The sequence below is a fragment of the Leguminivora glycinivorella genome, chromosome 25 (genome assembly GCF_023078275.1).
Source record: "Leguminivora glycinivorella isolate SPB_JAAS2020 chromosome 25, LegGlyc_1.1, whole genome shotgun sequence".
In the NCBI taxonomy this organism is placed as follows: Eukaryota; Metazoa; Arthropoda; class Insecta; order Lepidoptera; family Tortricidae; genus Leguminivora; species Leguminivora glycinivorella.
This window is the reverse complement of record NC_062995.1, coordinates 4,152,269-4,171,367: the sequence shown is the minus strand read 5'-3', so window position 1 is coordinate 4,171,367 and position 19,099 is coordinate 4,152,269. Positions and strand designations below refer to the sequence as shown.

The 19,099-nt window shown below is 36.3% G+C and overlaps 1 protein-coding gene across 2 annotated transcripts in view; it reads right to left on the bottom strand.

Annotated features, from left to right (window-relative positions):
- The window catches only part of LOC125239382, a 63,314-nt gene extending 60,414 nt beyond the window's left edge, over window positions 1-2,900 (bottom strand). For both annotated transcript variants that reach the window (XM_048146948.1, XM_048146949.1), the window contains exon 1: window positions 2,754-2,900. The gene's annotated coding sequence lies outside the window, so the exon portion shown is untranslated. The remainder of the gene's footprint in view (window positions 1-2,753) is intronic.
- Window positions 2,901-19,099: the final 16,199 nt, after the last annotated feature.

Below are 19,099 nucleotides of genomic sequence, written 5' to 3'. Positions count from 1 at the left end.
CAGTGTGTCAAAATACGGTGTATTAATTTATTAGTATGAAATGAATTATTTATATTTCTAAACATGGTATCGAAAATAAATAACCGGTTTATTATGTTTAAAAAAGTAGCAAACTAATATACTTTTTAGAATAAATCCCTGAACTCTAAAAGGCTAAATATAAATGTACATAACATAGACTGAGAGAAATTTGCATTGTGAATTTAACAAGTTCGACTTATTGCGGTTTATCCGTTTGAATCAGCCAAACGTATGTTTAAAACAATATGTGTCAGGTTGTTTTTATAAAATCGACTTGTTGATTCAAATATATTGCCGATTCAAATGACAAGTAGCTTGTTGTTTGAACCAAAGAGCACGTAGGCGCTATTTTAACCAAAAAACTTGTTGAACGAACATGAAAACTGGTTGTATTTTCTCTCAGTGTAGAAAATAAGTCAACCAAATATCAGAAATGAATTTAGCGTAAGTACCTACGGCAAAACATCCGGAAGTGACATTCCAAATTTGAAATTGTTTCCCCATAGAAGAATCAAATTAAAAATGTAATCATAAGGGCACACAGAAAAGCTCTAAGTGACGTCCGCTCACGTAACGTAAACGTAACTGACAACGTAATAAATACGGCGTAACGAAACATCCGTCCAGTCCGTTCAATCTACGGATTGGGCGGTCGAGCATCTTTAAGAGAAAAATTCAAAGAGGTGAACATTCTTACCGTTGCCTCTCAATACATATACGAAAATATTATGTATGTTCGGAAAAATATCCACGAATTCAAGCTTAACAGTGACATCCATAACTATAACACAAGGAACAAACATAAACTTGCTGTGACCGCCCACCGTCTCCGTAAGGTTGGTACGTCTTTCGTCGGGAACTGTACACGTTTTTATAACAAAGTACCAACCGATATAGTGGATTTGCCATTTGACAAATTTAAGGCACGTATTAAGCGTTTGTTGTTATGTAAGGCGTACTACACTGTGAAGGATTTTATAGATGATAGGGATGCCTTTAAGGTGGTTGCTTGTCAATAGATGAATGAAGTCGTATATATTTTTTCATTTTCTCTGCATTGTGTAATTAAGCATACTAGTGTTCAATTGACGTATGAGAACATATTCTCGTCTGATTATATTGTTTTTATTTAAGTTTAGTTGTGGACACTTGGAGACCTTATACATCTCCAAGATTATGTGTTTAATGTTTAATGTTTATCTTACTTTAATTTTATTGTATAAATCTATATTTCCTTCCTTTGTAACATACGAGCACAGAATATAGTGTCTTACAGCTATGTTTTATTATTTGAATATTTAATTTAGCCTGGCAGCTTGAACATGTCATGCACACTTAAAGGTCTTTGCTGCGGTGGCGTCGTTGATCGGGTCGCCACCTTCCCGAATAAAGGTTGAGGGAGGCGATGGCTGAGATACGCGTCATACTCGTGAACGGGTGCCGTCTGTGAAGACCGGTCTGTTTAAGCTTACTGGGGCTGTTGTAACTTAGTAACTTTAATTCTAATTTTTATTAAATTAGGACACTTTGTTCGGTTGTCGTTTGTTTCCTTTCTTTTAGTGAATATTTTAAATATATGATTTTGACTCATGGAGACCATATACATCTCTAAGGAGAATTAGATTAAGTAGATATACATTTTATTTTTAGTTGTGACATTTAGAGTCATTTGCACCTCTAAAGTAATTTTAGACTTTTTTTTTTGTATTTGTACTTTTTATATTAAAATTTAGTGTAGTTCTTGGTTGTAATTCGACATTTAGAGACCTTCTACATCTCTAATTAATTGTATAGAGTTAACTTTAGTTAGAACTTAGAATTAGTATATAATAGTATCAATTGTAATTTCAACTCAATTTTAAATATTTTTTTAAATACCTATGTACATGTGACGTGTAAAAGTGCCCCTGTGGCCTATTTGCTGAATAAATTATTTTGATTTTGATTTTGATCGCTAACGTAGTTTTTGCATGCGGTTTTTTTTTTAATGTTTTAGATTTTTGTTCTGACGAAAAAAGGATTCAATGAGGGATGCTGGATCGATTTATTAGAATAAAGGCCCCATAGATAAAAAAATCTGTTTATAATTATATGTGACAAATACGTATCGATAATATGTTATGGATGCTTTCTATTAAATGATTATCTAAAAATATTTTAAGCGAGTCACTCACGTATTAAGTCGATATAACGCTCGACATGGTTCGCTCCATGCACTTAACACGTGAGTAACTCGCTTAAAATATTTTTAAATATGTCTGAGTCTCACGGGAGCTTTATAGTTAAAATTGAATGATTATCATTTAATAATTATTAGGCATTTTTAAAAACATAAGTCATGGTTTAATTATTTCTTTCATTTAAATTAATTTTAATATTGGTCGATTTTTTTAAAAGTTGTAACTAACTTAAATATTTATTTTTGATGTTTAATTTATTTCCCAACATTTCTTTGGAATTTTATGTATTTATTGTATTACATAAAAACCTACCATAGTATAACTTTTAGTAATATCCTATAACTTTAGTAAGTTACTGATAATATTATTTAACAATGTTTACGAACCAATGTTTTACCTATTATCGGTAAAAAATTAAAGTAGGTACTTATGTAAATGCATTAATGAAAATAAACATTATTTATGTTTCGACTTTACTTGTTTTGGTGAACAAAAATAACTTAATGCAACAAACACTCCTCATCTTATAAAAAAAGTAAATGAACCACTCACATTAAATAAAATAAAAAAATGCACAATCACAAACACACACAAAACACTGCAATTCGAGGAACGTTTAAAATTCGAATCGCGTACGATATTCAAATAATTGAAATGGCGTTCGATTTTGGAACGCGCGCGCCGGCGGTTGCGATCGGACTGCGCGGGCGCTGAGCCGGCGGTCTGTGGCGGACGGCTTTATGTAGCGCGAGTAATGCTTATCTGTTTCCGTTGTGGTGTCTCAAGAAATTTTGATAAGATTTTTGGGATTCAGGGAATGTAATATTTGAGTGCTATAATTGAAAAAATAGAATTCGTTTTTTTTTTCTTCATTAAGACCTGTTGTAAAATACATGGCAAGATATCGTATAAATGAAGGTTTTATATCTAGAATATGAGAATTATATTATTTATAGTGAAATTAAATTAATAATAATTTTAGAACAAAACGGGACTTAATCGCGTAAACACTTACATTTATATTAGGCCCGACGTTTCGAACATCACATTATGTTCGTGGTCACGGGTAGACTGGCGAGGAATTGCATCAACATCTTCTAGCCGCGCGAGTTTCTCGAACTACCCGCACTTGTTCTTGATTATTCACTTTTGCGCTAGGGTTGTCACTTTGCCTACACACAACACTCACGACATCAGCCGGTGTGTCCCTCGGTGTTTTTTCACGCTTACATTTGCTAATCACTGGATTCCACGAAGAACCGGCTGATGTCGTGAGTGTTGTGTGTAGGCAAAGTGACAACCCTAGCGCAAAAGTGAATAATCAAGAACAAGTGCGGGTAGTTCGACAAACTCGCGCGGCTAGAAGATGTTGATGCAATTCCTCGCCAGTCTACCCGTGACCACGAACATAATGTGATGTTCGAAACGTCGGGCCTAATATAAATGTAAGTGTTTACGCGATTAAGTCCCGTTTTGTTCTAAAATTATGAGTGCAAATCGTGTTAGTCTAAATCAATAAATTAATAATGTTCTGTAAATTGTTAATGTCAACGTGTTTATTGGTACAAACACATACTTATAGGTAATCATAAATCAGTACACTTTTTTAAATTTGTAGGGCAAATATAATCATAATCTTTTATCTTCAATATCAAATAATTCATGTAACATATTTACTATTTTAAACAACAATTGTAAAATGTTTCTGTTCTTCATTTATCGTAGCGTTATACATCAGACAACCACTAAACTGAGTTTAACAGATTTATCCATCACCTACCTATTATTGTTATTATGTAGATTTAAATGTTATATACTGGTTAGCAATAAATTTACGAAGTACAAAAAAAAAATCAACGTGAAGTACACTTGTTCTAAATTCTTTTAACTTGTACCATAACCGGATTACGATAAAAGCTCTGACTAATATACACCTAGTTTATTGTAGATAAGTGAAAAACTATGTTTTCTTTTGTCATAGTGTTCTATGATAAGTTTTCCACGGACGGCACTCTTTGATTGTCACTGTTTTATTACCGTTTTCCTTCCAAATGATATAGAAGTGACGAGATTGACATGTCCGTTTTGGTTGGTTGTAACAATTTTGCTATTTCGTGGTATCGTGGGTTATTCATATTTTATTATTCTGACTAAATTCACGCATAATTTCATAATGCTTGCTGCCTGCCTTCCGGGAAAGTGCCTAGCATAACTAACAATTCTCATTTCTGACTGAAGAGATAAAACACAATATAAACAAAATCATGGTATCTAAAAGCATTCAGTTCATCAAAACAGGTTTGCATCGCATGCTCTTTGTGCATTGAGATATTTTTTTACAGAATATTGATACTATAAGTGTATAACTGCAATTTTATAGGCGTATATTTGGGGTGTGTAATGATTGGTATAACTTTTTTTGGTATAGTAACATTTGATATAACAACATTAGGCATACATTCAAAGAATATAATCACTCATTTGACATAATTAACATTTGGTATAACCACAAAATCTCTATTTTTATTTTGTATAATCATTATTTTGTATAACATTTATTTATTATAACCCTTATATGGTATAACTATATATTGATATACGACTAGTATAATATAACTAGCAAACAGCATAAAACATTTCATGAATTAATTTTATTATTTTTTGAAGGGATCACAGTTTTAACCTAACCTAACCTACTTTTCTGATAGCAGTACAAATGTTTAAGGGTCACAGTTCTAACCTAACCTAACCTATTTTTCTGGTAGCAGCGCGTTGTGTGTAGGGGTTCACACAGTTCTAACCTAATCTGCTTTTCTGGTAAATCATGGATCTAATTTATTGTACATTTTTTTTATTCTAACTGTGCTTTAGAAAGAATTTGTGTTATACAATTTATTTATTATCGGAAATAAGCATTATACTCAAAGTATGTTATAATAAATGTTATTCGAAAAAATGATCGTTATATTAAATAATAGGGATGTACCGACTATTGATTTGGCCGACTAGGCCGACTACCGACTAGTCGGCGCTTGGGTGGCCGATTAGTCGGCCGACTAGTCGGCTAGTCGGCCAGAACATAATTTTCGATAAATTCACATTTTGAATGTCATTATTGGTCCTTCGTTCGCGCTTTTCATGATTTTTTTACAGATGTTCAAAGGTTCATGACAATATTTATATACATTTTCCATTTTTAACAACCGGCTTGGCTTAGTGGGTAGTGATATCCTGCCTATGAAGTCGATAATCCTAGGTAGGAAATTTATTTCTGTGGTGATAACAGATATTTGTTGTTATGACAAAAAAAGGAATTACTAATAGCAACATAATACAAACATAATTTTCAGCTGGTAATTTAATTTTGTACTGTTTTTCTATCACTAATGAAGTGCCGACTAATCGGCCCTTTTTGCCGACTAGTCGCCGACTAATCGCCGACTACAAATGCGGCCGGATAGTCGGCTTTCCCGACTAGTCGGCGACTAGTCGGTACATCCCTATTAAATAACAATTATACAATTTGTTAGTATATTATTTGTTGTTATACGATTCAATAATTATATCAAATGATCGTTATAACGACTAAAAATATATCAAAAAAAGTTATATCGATCGATACGCACCCGTATATTTGCTATTCTAATGTAAATAATACATTCTAGGGGTTTTAAGATTCGCAATATAAGTAGGTAAGATATTGTACGGTACTATTGAATTTTTCGTTTTTGGTTGCGCTAAAGCAATTTAGTCCATCCCAAGGTTGGCAACGCATAAGTGATTCCCCTGATGTTGCTTATGTCCATGGGCGGCGATGACTGCTTCCCACCAGGCGGCTCGTTTGCTGCCTATTAAAAAACGTCCACTCACAAATAAAAAAAGGTCGTTTAATTACTATTTAAGTACAGTTATATTTCTCAATTATCATATAATGGTTTGATTTGAGATAAATTTCAACAGAGATAACGTTCATTATGTAATATTTTCTTTATCAAAATCTTATCTAACACGATCGACTTCTCGTAATTTTCTTATGAATGACATCTTATGAATTAGAAAATAAAGAACCATATGTAAACAAAATATTAAAAGGTGAAGGTGGAGGTGAATGGTAGAATATACCAGGAAGTCTAAATGAAATTAGAATAGTTTTTAAAATTATAAATAATTTAAATCAACTAGAAGTGATAGAATGTAACACTTTAAATTAAGGAAAAAGGGTAATAGCGCGCAAGTTTATAATTTCAATGTACAGAAATTTTGCAACTAATTGTAAGAAAAATGTATAGATTAATAAATATCTTTTTTTTTATCTCATAGTAATATCCTAACAGATATACAGGATGTTTGGTACATTTTACTATTTAATCGTACATACATACATACATACAATCACGCCTGTATCCCATAAAGGGGTAGGCAGAACACATGAAACTACTAAAGCTTACAGTAGGAGGTAGGGCATAGCGAATGATATTCCGCTTTGTGTGGTAGGGCACAGCACAGCGGATATCGTCTCGCTCGAATCTAGAGCAGAGTCCAACTGGGGAAGTACCTCCGCCTTACAGAAGACCGCAGCCAAATAGCACTAGACCCTACTCATAGTGTTGTGTTCCTGCCGGTGAGTAAGGCTGCCAGAGCTCAACGAGGGTGCGGTGTGCTGATGACGGGAGGACTTACGGAACTAACTTGTTCCGTCTATTGTCCTTTGAGTCGTCGGCAACCCGAACCCTCCTTGGAACTTGTACACTCCTTTTTGCTGTGTACTTAACACAGCAAAAGGGAGTGTACAAGTTTCTAATGGGGTGGCAACGCGCATGTGACACTGTTTGAGTTGCAGGCGTCCATAGGTTACGGTGACCGCTTTACATCAGGCGGACCGTATACTTGTTTGCCACCGACGTAGTATAAAAAAAAAACCGGCCAAGAGCGTGTCGGGCCACGCTCAGTGTAGGGTTCCGTAGTTTTCCGTATTTTTCTCAAAAACTACTGAACCTATCAAGTTCAAAACAATTTTCCTAGAAAGTCTTTATAAAGTTCTACTTTTGTGATTTTTTTCATATTTTTTAAACATATGGTTCAAAAGTTAGAGGGAGGGGGACGCACTTTTTTTTCCTTTAGGAGCGATTATTTCCGAAAATATTAATATTATCAAAAAACGATCTTAGTAAACCCGTATTCATTTTTAAATACCTATCCAACAATATATCACACGTTGGGGTTGGAATAAAAAAAATATCAGCCCCTACTTTACATGTAGGGGGGGTACCTTAATAAAACATTTTTTTCCATTTTTTATTTTTGCACTTTGTTGGCGTGATTGATATACATATTGGTACCAAATTTCAGCTTTCTAGTGCTGACGGTTACTGAGATTATCCGCGGACGGACGGACGGACGGACAGACAGACATGGCGAAACTATAAGGGTTCCTAGTTGACTACGGAACCCTAAAAAAAGCTTCAGTGCCACTCTTGGCAAATAAGGGGTTGAAAGAAAACGAAACTGTGACATTGCAGTGACAGGTTGCCATTGCCAGCCTCTCGCCTACGCCACAATTTAACCCATATCCCATATTTAATCGTATGGCAATATATACAATTATAGTTTGGTACATCATAAAATATTTGTGTAATAATCTAATAATGTCCTATATTTATTTAATGTTGGTTCCCTCTCGAATAACTCCCACCCGCCTCGCGTACTACAAACAATCTATTGACATTCATCTCGCTGCCACCTGTTTATTATTATTGTGGTGAATTGGTGATATAAGTTTTATAATTTATTGTACCACGGCTGCTGAAGGAAAGTTATATGATCTAGTATAATAAGAAGAAAAAGAAGAGAAGTACACATTTGTCTAAAAACCAACTTTTTTCATGTTCTAAATGTAGATTATTGCTTATAAAGACTGTATCGTTAAGTATGAAGACAACTTTGAGTAGCCGTATTTATTTGCTATTATATTTTTTTCTTATAACAAGCCATGGGCTTAATAAGGCACATAATAAGGTACACATTTTGTCCTAGAAACTCGACGTAAAGCATATGGTTTAGACAGTATTGACTTAATCCTCCCGAGTACCAATTACGATTCCGGACAAATGCTACTAGAAAATTCACAAAGTGCGTAAAAGACGATACGATTGCGAAAAAAAATTGTATGGTGCGAACCTCAACGACACATGATCCACAAAGCAGAATATCTGGACATAGTCTAGCCACTGTTATTTAAAAAAAATATAGTTCAGGATCTGTGTATGGCGGCCATTTAGAGAATGTGGCATGGTGCTTACTCTAACTCCGACTTTGATGTCGAATTTGACTATCATACATTGTTTATATCGATCTGGTTTAAGCATTGTTCAAACACCATGAATGTCAATTAGACTTTGGCCTATGGCTAATTTTTTTATCTGTTTCTCTCATCCTGCTAGCATCAAAAATTTACGGCAATCCGGAACGTTGCTCAAAATTGCGTTTTTTTAAATTATATAAATTCGCCGCATTTATTCTACAAGTACCCAATTGGAAAAATCATGAAGAGGACTCTTAAAGAATATATTTTGGCAGCATATTAACCTTTGTTTGTTGAAATCGTACAAAGAGTCATTGAAATATTCTCAAATTAAGCCAGATAGGGGTTGTCCGAAATTTATTTGCTAGACCTTAATGAAAGTACCATAAAGTCCCTAAAATAAAAAAAATATCAGACCTTATATCAAATAGTACTTACCAATACCTTAAGATCATACTCTCGGAACATAATAATACAAAGAACTCCTCAAGCGGCGCAAGTATGCAACCATTAATAGTGGTTGCATATTTGAGCCGTTTGGGGTTGAGACCCTGGGGCCCTGGGGGGAAGGCGCCCACAGGGTCTTCAAAGAATGCAGCCGCAAGCTTGTGGAATTGACACGTGACCAGAGGGCTGGGTCATATCTGGCACAGCGGATCAGCATTGCCATACAACGTGGCAATGCTGCCAGCCTTCTGGGCACGTTGCCAGTGGACGGCGATTTGGGGCAAGTCTTTTATTTATAGTTTATTTATAAGTTTAGATTTTAGTTTTAGTTTGTAGTTTTATTTAAGGACCTATTTAATTTTTTTATTATTATGTATTTGTAATGTAATTTTATATTATGAAATAATACAAAATTATGCACATGTCAACATTTAGACGAGGTTTGTTTTGTCCTTATACTTAACGATACAGTCCTTAGTTTATGTAATTAACAGAAACGCAATATTTTTATTGAAATTGCATGCTTAATTGCCGTCACAAAACTGACATCGAGTTAATTTTTGTTAACTAATTTTGGGTCCCAATTTTTGAAAATGTCCCAGTACGTCTTGTACTCAGACTAGTGTTGTTATAAGACTAGTCTTGAAGACTTTTAAACCTTAAAGACTTGCAAACCCTAAAGGTTCACGCTTTAAAGACTCAAGCGTTAAAGGTTTTAGCTCAGAAACGGTTCAGAACCTTAACGACTCAAGCTTTTTATGAGTTCTTAAGAGTGAGTCTTTAAGACTCGGGCTTCATAGAGAGCTCAAGCCCCCTAAACCTCGAAGGCCTGTGTCAAGCTTTAAGAGCTCAAACAACGAGCTTTATAGGCAGATAGTATTTATTTTTAACCCTTAATTTGACGTGTCGGTTTGGTAGATTTTAGGGTTCTGTACACAATGGGTAAAAACGTAAACTTCTTGCTTTTTGCAAGAATTGCCCATACTTATTATTACTCTACTTTTGTGAGTTTTAACCTGGCCATCTTGAATAAAGATCCTTATTTTTATTTTACATTAAGGGAATAATTAAAAAAAAAAAACATTTACAATTAAATCTATATGTGACCCAGTGGAAGACACACTTTTTTCATACAAAAGTGAGGGATAGCTATGTCCACTGGGTCACTGCTCGAAATAAAGTAATAAAATAGCAAATCCTATAAAACATGATGTATTGCATAGCTTGTATATCTGTTTTTAATATAATAAGTATAAACTAATTACACTGAATACAAATCAAATTTTCTGACCACATGTAGTCGAAGTATGCGTAATTTTGCTGGCAAAGAAAAGTTGATTCACCCAATTCTATTACTAAGACTCAGATATCCGTCCGCCCGGTCACGTCACCACGCTGTATCTCATGTATCTCAGGATACTAAAAAGTACGGAGCTCTCAGTGGGCGAGTCCGACTCGCACTTGGCCTGTTTTTTTACTTCTGTTGACCTTAGAATCTAGTTTATTAAAAGCTCTTAAGACTTAAATGCTACAAACCTTATAGACTTAAACCTTCAAAGCTTAGGAGTCTTTAAAGCTTGAGGACTAAAGACTCGAGGATTCTGTGCTCGTAAGCAGCAACGCAAACTTATAAAGTTGAGGCTTATATGGTCGAGGCTTTAAGGTTCGAGGCTTTAAGACTCAGAAGTCGCGACTCGAGTTTTGTAGTTTACGCCTCAAAGCTTAAATTCACAACACTAACTCAGACTGATTTAAATATCATGACACGTTCGTTCGTTTCCGTAAAAATACGAAGGAACTTTTGACTTTTGAGGTTCGAAACTTGGCATTCATTTGCTGAGCGTAGACACAGTCAGTATAATAAATAGTGCGATGCCTAGATGTCACTACAAATAACTTGCATTTACTGATGTATGGAGTTACAACTCTTTCCATATTTATTCCTCTATGGTATATCGTGAACTCGTGACAATATTCTCGGCCACATGTGCGACAGGGTCATCTCGTGCAGAAAGTAGACCATTACTGGACGCCCGTGACCGGTAAAGTTATGTTTGTTTACTTTACTTTTTTAGGTATGTACTCTTCGGTCGACACGTTCGTTTTTCGTCACGTTCCTAAATTCGTCCGATTCTGCTTTCGTCAGCCATTCTTCATTCGTCAATTTAGTTTGCAGTCATTATCGTCTTTGACTAGGAGTGGTTGGCCTTTTTGTTATTTCGACGCAATCGTTATTCGTCATTTCGTATTTGGTCATATTCTAAGTTGATACCGACATAAGACATAAGACTGCGAAAAAACACTAAAAGCATAGATTTTTTTTAATTATTTTTATGGATGGGCTTACTCTTAACCACAGACTAGCCAAAGGCAAAGATTTAACAGCCAACATGCCGAAAGATTATGACGAGTGAAGAAAGAGACGGATTTGACCGGAAATTGACCGCAGACGATCGTGACGAATAAAGAATGGCTGACGAAAGCAGAATCGGACAAATTTAGGAACGTGACGAAAAACGAACGAGACGACCCAAGAGTATATATACCCTTTTTTATTGTACTTGCTCAAGGTAATGTTAAAATTTTCCGTGTAATAATCAGGGTAAAAAAACGTAAAAAATGCTGCCTAAACCAGTATCGTGAATTGTTGACCATACCTAACCATATTCACTTTGCAAAAAGTTGATAGTAAGAATCGGCACATCTGAGTTTTGAATGATTCACGGTTATTTTCATTAGACTTATATTGACCGGGATATATACCGTGATTACCTTTTCAGTTTTCCGTGATCGTGATGCATGCAACTGCGTCGAAATATCGGGAGCTCGACAAAAATCAAAAAGGTAATCACGGTCTATATCCCGTTCAATATAAGCCTAATTATTGTGTAATTTTGTATATTTAGAATGAGTTAGTATTATAAATTGTATTAATGGATTATAATGTAATTATTTTGAGTTTTGATTTAAATAAAAATTTATAATAATAAGCCTAATCGGTATATAGGTAATAGGTACTACAATCTACATACCTGCCTTTTATATATTTTTACCCCCCGACGCAAAAAGGACGGGGTGTTATAAGTTTGACGTGCCTGACTGTCTGTCTGTTTGTGTGTGCGTCTGTCTGTGGCATCGTAATAGCTCCCGGGTTCTTCAAGAAAGGAGTGTACAAGTTTCTAATGGGTCGGCAACGCGCATGTGACACCCCTTGAGGTGCAGGCGTCCATAGGTTACGGTGACCGCTTTCCATCAGGCGGGCCGTATACCTGTTTGCCACCGACATGGTATATAAAAAAGACCTGGTGAACCGATTTTGATTTAGTTTATTTTTGTTTGAAAGCTAAATTAATCGGGAGTGTTCTTAGACATGTTTCATGAAAATCGGCTTACTATGTCGGGGTTTTTTCAAAATTTTAATTTTGTGGTTAGGATAGTAGTGTAGTGAGGTATCTATAAATAAAATAAATAAATAAGTATTAGTAGGACTTGTTATACAGATTGATTAAGTCCCACGGTAAGCTCAAGAAGGCTCCTGTTGTGGGTACTTCAGACAACGATATATATACTAATATACATATACTAGAAAACATCCATAACACAAGAACAAAATATCTGTGCTCATCCCACAAATAAACGCCCTTACCGAGATTCGAACCCAGGACCGCGGCTTAGATGGATGCGATTCGTAATTGTGTGACAGATTTCAACAATACATATGTATTAAGCGACGCACGCGCAAGGTCATTGCCCTGAGCTTTCACGCCATGCTGTCTAGTGTATGTCAGATTGTCTATTTTTTCCAGGCTGGCCAGGCCCCGTAGCCGAGTGGCATTTCTGTGACGCGAAACGAAAACAAAACCGAAAGGTAGTCTGGCTCTGTCGTCCCAATACACTAGAGCGATAGAGATAGATATCTACGAGCGTTTCGTTTCGGGAGCGTTTCGTAAACGTTTGTGCATTCGGCCCAGACATGGGGCCTCTTCGACTTAAGGAGCCGGCATACCGTCACTACTTTGAAAAAAACCTGTATCTTCTTCTGTCAATGGAGAAAAGAATGTAGTAAGTATGTATAGAATGCATAGAGACTTACTACGTTTTAACTTTGAGGAGCAGTGTGAGATACGAGATTTTTTCAAAGTAGCGGCGATATATTATGTTGGTGTTCGTAAAATCCCGTTGTCAAGATCGAATCAGTGTTGAGACACTGTTTGTTTCGGGTTAACTTGGCTAATTGAGCCAGAATTGCTACGTAGCAATTATTAGGGCAACATGATTCTACCCTGAGCAGCTATCAGAGCCCCGTTTCGTATTATTTTCTGTGCATCTGCATTTAATAAGTAATAAAAAAAATATTATAGGACATTCTTACACAGATTGACTGAGTCCCACGGTAAGCTCAAGAAGGCTTGTGTTGCGGGTACTCAGACAACGATATATGTAATATACAAATACTTATATACATAGAAAACATCCATGACTCAGGAACAAATATCTGTGCTCATCACACAAATAAATGCCCTTACCGGGATTCGAACCCAGGACCGCGGATCAGCAGGCAGGGTCACTATACCGACTGAGCCAGACCGGTCGACAAGACAAGATGACAGTCGCTTTCGTAAAACTAGTGCCTACGCCAAATCTTGGTATTAGTTGTCAAGGCAGACCCCAGGCTCCCATGAGCCGTGGCAAATGCCGGGATAACGCAAGGAGGACGATGAGCCAGAAACAGCTTTTCTGCTAACTTTCGCCAATCGGCAAGCTGCCTTTATCCAGCAATGGGCCACAAATTATGCTTAACAAGTTATTTTTAAACCCCGACGCAAAAACGACGGGGTGTTATAAGTTCGACGTGTCTGTCTGTCTGTCTGTTTGTCTGTCTGTGTGTGCATCGTAGCTCCCGAACGGATGAACCGATTTAGTTTTTTAAGCTGAGTTAGTCGGGAATGTTATCAGCCATGTCTCATGAACATCGGTCCACTATGTCGCTGTCGGGGGTTTTTTCAAAATTTTAATTTTGGTTAGGTTATTTTATTGTGTAATGACGGAAAGTTCTTCACATAGTTAACTTATCGAGCCAATGAGTGAGGTGCGGCTCTGAATCAGTGCTTGCCAAAGTAACACGGTTGCGTAGATAAGGGCATTGTCATTTCCTATTGCCACATAAGTTTTTTCCAAGTAGATAATAATAGGTACGATAAGTTAGGCTTTTATTTATCACTTTATGTACTATACCGAACCCAAAATATTTGAGGGGTAGGTATTCCCCTGCGCGAAATAGGTATTGGTATTACAAGGGGCCTTATACGCCTGTGAAACGTGGACAATGACGAAAAGAGATAGAGAGAGATTGGAAAGCTTCGAGATGTGGTGCTGGCGGAGAATGGAAGGGATTAGTTGGACAGAAAAAATATCAAATGTTAGAGTTCTAGATAGGATTAAAGAAAAAAGAAGTATATTAAAGACAATAGAAAACAGAAGAGGCGTACTAATCCTAATTAACACAAGTCAAATTATATTCTATTGAAAATATTTCAACTTGTGCTATCTTAAAGTAGTCACACCACTCTTATCTATCTTAAAGTAGTCATTTATTTCGGTTTTAATTTATATATATATAGAGGCGTACTAGTTGGACATCTGCTAAGACACGACCTGTTTCTCAAAAACATCGTAGAAGGAAAAGTAGAAGGAAAGAGGGGAAGAGGAAGACCTAGGAGAAACTATTTCATCCAAATTAATGAAAAGGTTCAGGTCGTGTCGTACCAGAAAATGAAGGAGTTGGCAGAGGACCGGACGAGTTGGAGATTGCTCCACCGACAAGAGCACAGCTCTTAAGTTAGAAGAAGAAGAGAAGATTACAAGGGGACGCTCGTGCGATTATTGATACCCGAGCAAGCGGATGATTCCAATCTTGAACCACGAGCACCACGGACACTCGGTGAAGGAAAGAGGAAACCGGACTAATTCCAATAAGGTCTAGTTTACCCTTCGGGTTGGAAGGTCAGATGGCAGTCGCTTTCGTAAAAAACTAGTGCCTACGCCAAATCTTGGGATTAGTTATCAAAGCGGACCCCATGCTCCCATGAGCCGTGACATCTTCTTCTGTCACTGACTGCTAAATTTTCCTTCTACCGTTTAAATATGTTTAAGTTTGTCTCACTCGTATAGTTTAAATGCGTATACCCTTAGCTTAAGTTAATTACTCCCTTATTTGGTATTATCTAAATTGTTACCTAATAGTTCTCTGATGTTTGCTATTGTAGTTTTACTTACTAGATAGTGCTAAAATATGTATTGTTTCCGCTGAATTGTAAAACATGCTGAGTACACTTGTTTTGGATCTCGTGCTAGTTTTAAGCCACTTAGTATAAGTTTTAATTGTTATCAAGATTTTGTACGAAATCTGTTTGGTGTACCTAATAAAGTAAATAAATAAATAAACAAATGCCGGGATAACGCAAGGAGGATGATGATGTGTATTGAGTACTCTTTAATACTGTGACTGTACCCTCTATCTAACTTTTTATGTGTCCTGCATAACCGCAAATGGCGTGTGTGCCTATTGCCAACACTAGGTGCTTACCCGACTTGCGAAAGAACGTTTACGCTAATGACCATAATGAGTTATGACCACACCTACGTGAGTGTCTGTTAACCCCTTTATATGAGATATTTCTATGGGTCTAAAGATTAATCAATGGTATAGGTATGCAAAATTTGATCTACATACAATCACGCCTGTATTCCATAGAGGGGTAGACAGAGCACATGAAGCTATTCAAGTTTCAGTGCCACGCTTGGCAAAAAAGGGAATTTAACCCATATCCCACGGTCGACTTCGACGACTCACGCGAAGAAAAAGGGTAGTGAAATTCTTAACCCGTCACCACACGGGGCTAAGCTATATCAAAGAGGATCGAGTATTATAGAGAGTTACTGTCGAAGTAAAATGTGTAATCACAGTGCATAGACTGCCATCTCTCGACACAGGCTTAAAACTTTTGAACCTCAGTTTTGACAATTTGGGCCATATGTGTATGTGAGTTTGATATGTGTTAAAATGTCAAATATTAATATTAGCGCCATCTAGCTGAGCGTACCCCAAAGGTGTAATGCCATCTAGGCCACCGTACCTTTTTCTGTATGGTAGTGAGGTACGTTTTTTTCTTAGACTTTATCTGTCTATACGGAATCATATATGTCTTTGGCTATATAAAGGACTAAATTTGTACATATCGGCATTATCGGCGCATTCTTAACTTATACATATAATATCAGAGCGTTTTCCAAAATGAATCTCGAATTTCACCAGATCTGGACGTGTTTGGGCTCATTCTTCTCAAAATCACGAGCTGATTCGATCCTGACGATAAAAATATGTGTCCTCATTTTTTTTCCTTTACGTCACGATTTTAGTATGAACTTACTACGAGCGTGACGTATTGGAAACTCGAATTTTGTATGGAAAATTTGTTACACATTTTTTTATCGTCGGGATCGAATCAGCTCGTGATTCTGAGAAGAATGAGCCCAAACACGTCCAGATCTGGTGAAATTCGATATTCGAGATTTATTTTGGCAAACGTCCATCAACCAATTTTCATAAATGATATATCTAAAACTTCCTCAAAAATCACTATATTCACTGGTGATTCGGAGCCAAAAATTCATCGATGGTATATGTAGGATCTATGAAAAAAATTTGCCTCTAGGAATGACCGTCCAACTATGGATTTTCAATATTTTCGTACAATAATCTGCGTGTTTCTACATAAATTATTAGGTACCTACCCAAATTTTCTATATGGTGGTTTTCGTTTTCGTCATTCTCTCTCCCTCATCCCAGTCACTTGGGGTCGGCGCAGGCGCAGCTTGTCTTCCTCTTCCATACATCTCTATCACCTGTCGTTTCGTTTTAGGGGGCGTAAATGGGTCATTATTTTCAAAGTTGTCCATGTCCACCCCACTTTTTTGTAACATGGGTATTTTTTACGCGATTTATACTCAGAATCGCAAGCTCTTTCGATCCTGATAGGAGAAAAAAAAATGTCCCAAGATTTCCATACATTTTTTCGAACCTTCCATTTCATTACCGCTGTACAAAATGTATTAAAAAATTGGTAACGGAATGGGAAAAAAACCTTGGGACACTTTTTTTCTCCTATTAGAATGGAAAGAGCTCGCGATTCTGAGTGGAAACCACATAAAAATTTCCAAATCCAAAAAAAGTGGGGTGGACAACTTTGAAAAAAATGGCCCAAATCTCTCTAAAATTCTCTCTAAACGCGCAGTTTAGAGTTTTTTTTTTATGTTTTTCAAGAAAAACTCGCTGCTTCCCCCAGATACCATAAAGTTTATGGTTCACTGAAAACCTGAAATCGAAGTACCGGGGCTATTGAGTAAGGGTTCGTCTTACGAAGTATGTAGAAACTAACTCGCCCCACTAATCAAATATAAGCTGTATAAGGCACGCCGGGGTCTGGTACACTCCTGCGCACAATTATTATTTATTTAATCAAAAAAGTAACACAACATTACAGTTTACACTAAGACACTGTGAAACTACAAAATACAAAACAAGACAAACAGAAGATAAATACAAAAAAAGAGACGCAAATTAAACATTAGATTTGGACGACGATGTAAACAGGCGTGGCTTCGTTGCGGCGTTCAGGTTGCCCCGGAACCGCCGAAATACCACGCCTGCCCAACAATATCTAAACGGGCAGTGTATTTCTTAATCTAAGTGGCTAGAAAAATATTTGCTTATTTTACATGATGCCAAAGTTGGACGAAGTTCTTGTGCTCAGGTTGATTCCACTAATTCACCCACTCATTTTTTTAATACTACGTCGGTGGCAAACAAGCATACGGCCCGCCTGATGTAAAGCGGTCACCGTAACCTATAGACAACGCAAAAAACGCGTTTATCACTGCTTCCAGTACTTCCACAAGTGGCAAATCATCGTCATCACGAGATTCATTCACTTTTATCAATTTTAAAGCAGAAAATTTTGACTATATTCAAGGTCAAATTACTTTATCCACTAGTGGATGAAATGCGTTTTTACCCGCTGGTATGAAAGGACAAAACACGTGTTTCCGAGCTAGTGAGGGGAAAAAAATTTTTTTTTTTATTGATTGAATACAAATATTAGAGTTCTACAGTTTCTAGTTTTTTCGCTAAACTTACGTTTTGTCACTTCAGTCTTATGAATTGATCGGGCGTGCGACTTATCTTAGTCGGCAGAATATAGTTAAACATTGTGTTAGCGAGTGTACCACAATTAGTGACAGTTTGCGCGAAAGTGGTACAGTCAATCATGTCGCGATGATAAGCCAATGGGTGCCGGTTTCACTCCTGCCTTGTTTGCTTTATTTACGAGTATAGTCGGCAAAATATTACTGCTTAAAAATATCAAAGAGGATCGAGTATTATAGAGAGTTACTGTCGAAGTAAAATGTGTAATCACAGTGCATATAGACTGCCATCTCTTGACACAGGCTTTGAACTTTTGAACCTTTGTTTTGACAATTTGAACCATATTCTTAGCTGATATGTGTTAAAATGTCAAATATTAATATTAGCGCCATCTAGCTGAGCGTACCCCAACGGTGTAATGCCATCTAGGCCACAGTACCTTTTTCTGTATGGTACTGAGGTACGTTTTTTTCTTAGACTTTATCTGTCTATACGGAGTTATATATGTCTTTGAAAATATATACTGAAGTGAAATGACAGTTCTTATTGCCCAAATAGTTCAACTATTTTTTAAGAGGCTGACAAAACCCAATTGCGCAAAGTTGATGTTACTTGCGCAGTTTTTTAAGGCAAACTATTAGTTTTAGTAAGCCAAGTAAATTATATGTTATTATTCATTATATTTCAACGAACATAGACGTACTCGATACACGATTTAATGAAATCGGCTCGATAAAAAAAAATTGCAAAGACTGGTCTCGAGTTCGTCATTAAACGGTTCTATGTCGTCCAATTATTCACTTCGTTATCTATAATTAAAATTACAATAAAAGAAATATACATATCTAAAACACTAACGAAATATATTGTACAAATAATGCATCTTTTTATTTTATTTTAATATTTTTCCGTACTTTTCGTACCTAGCCGCCCTCTTTTAGTGAC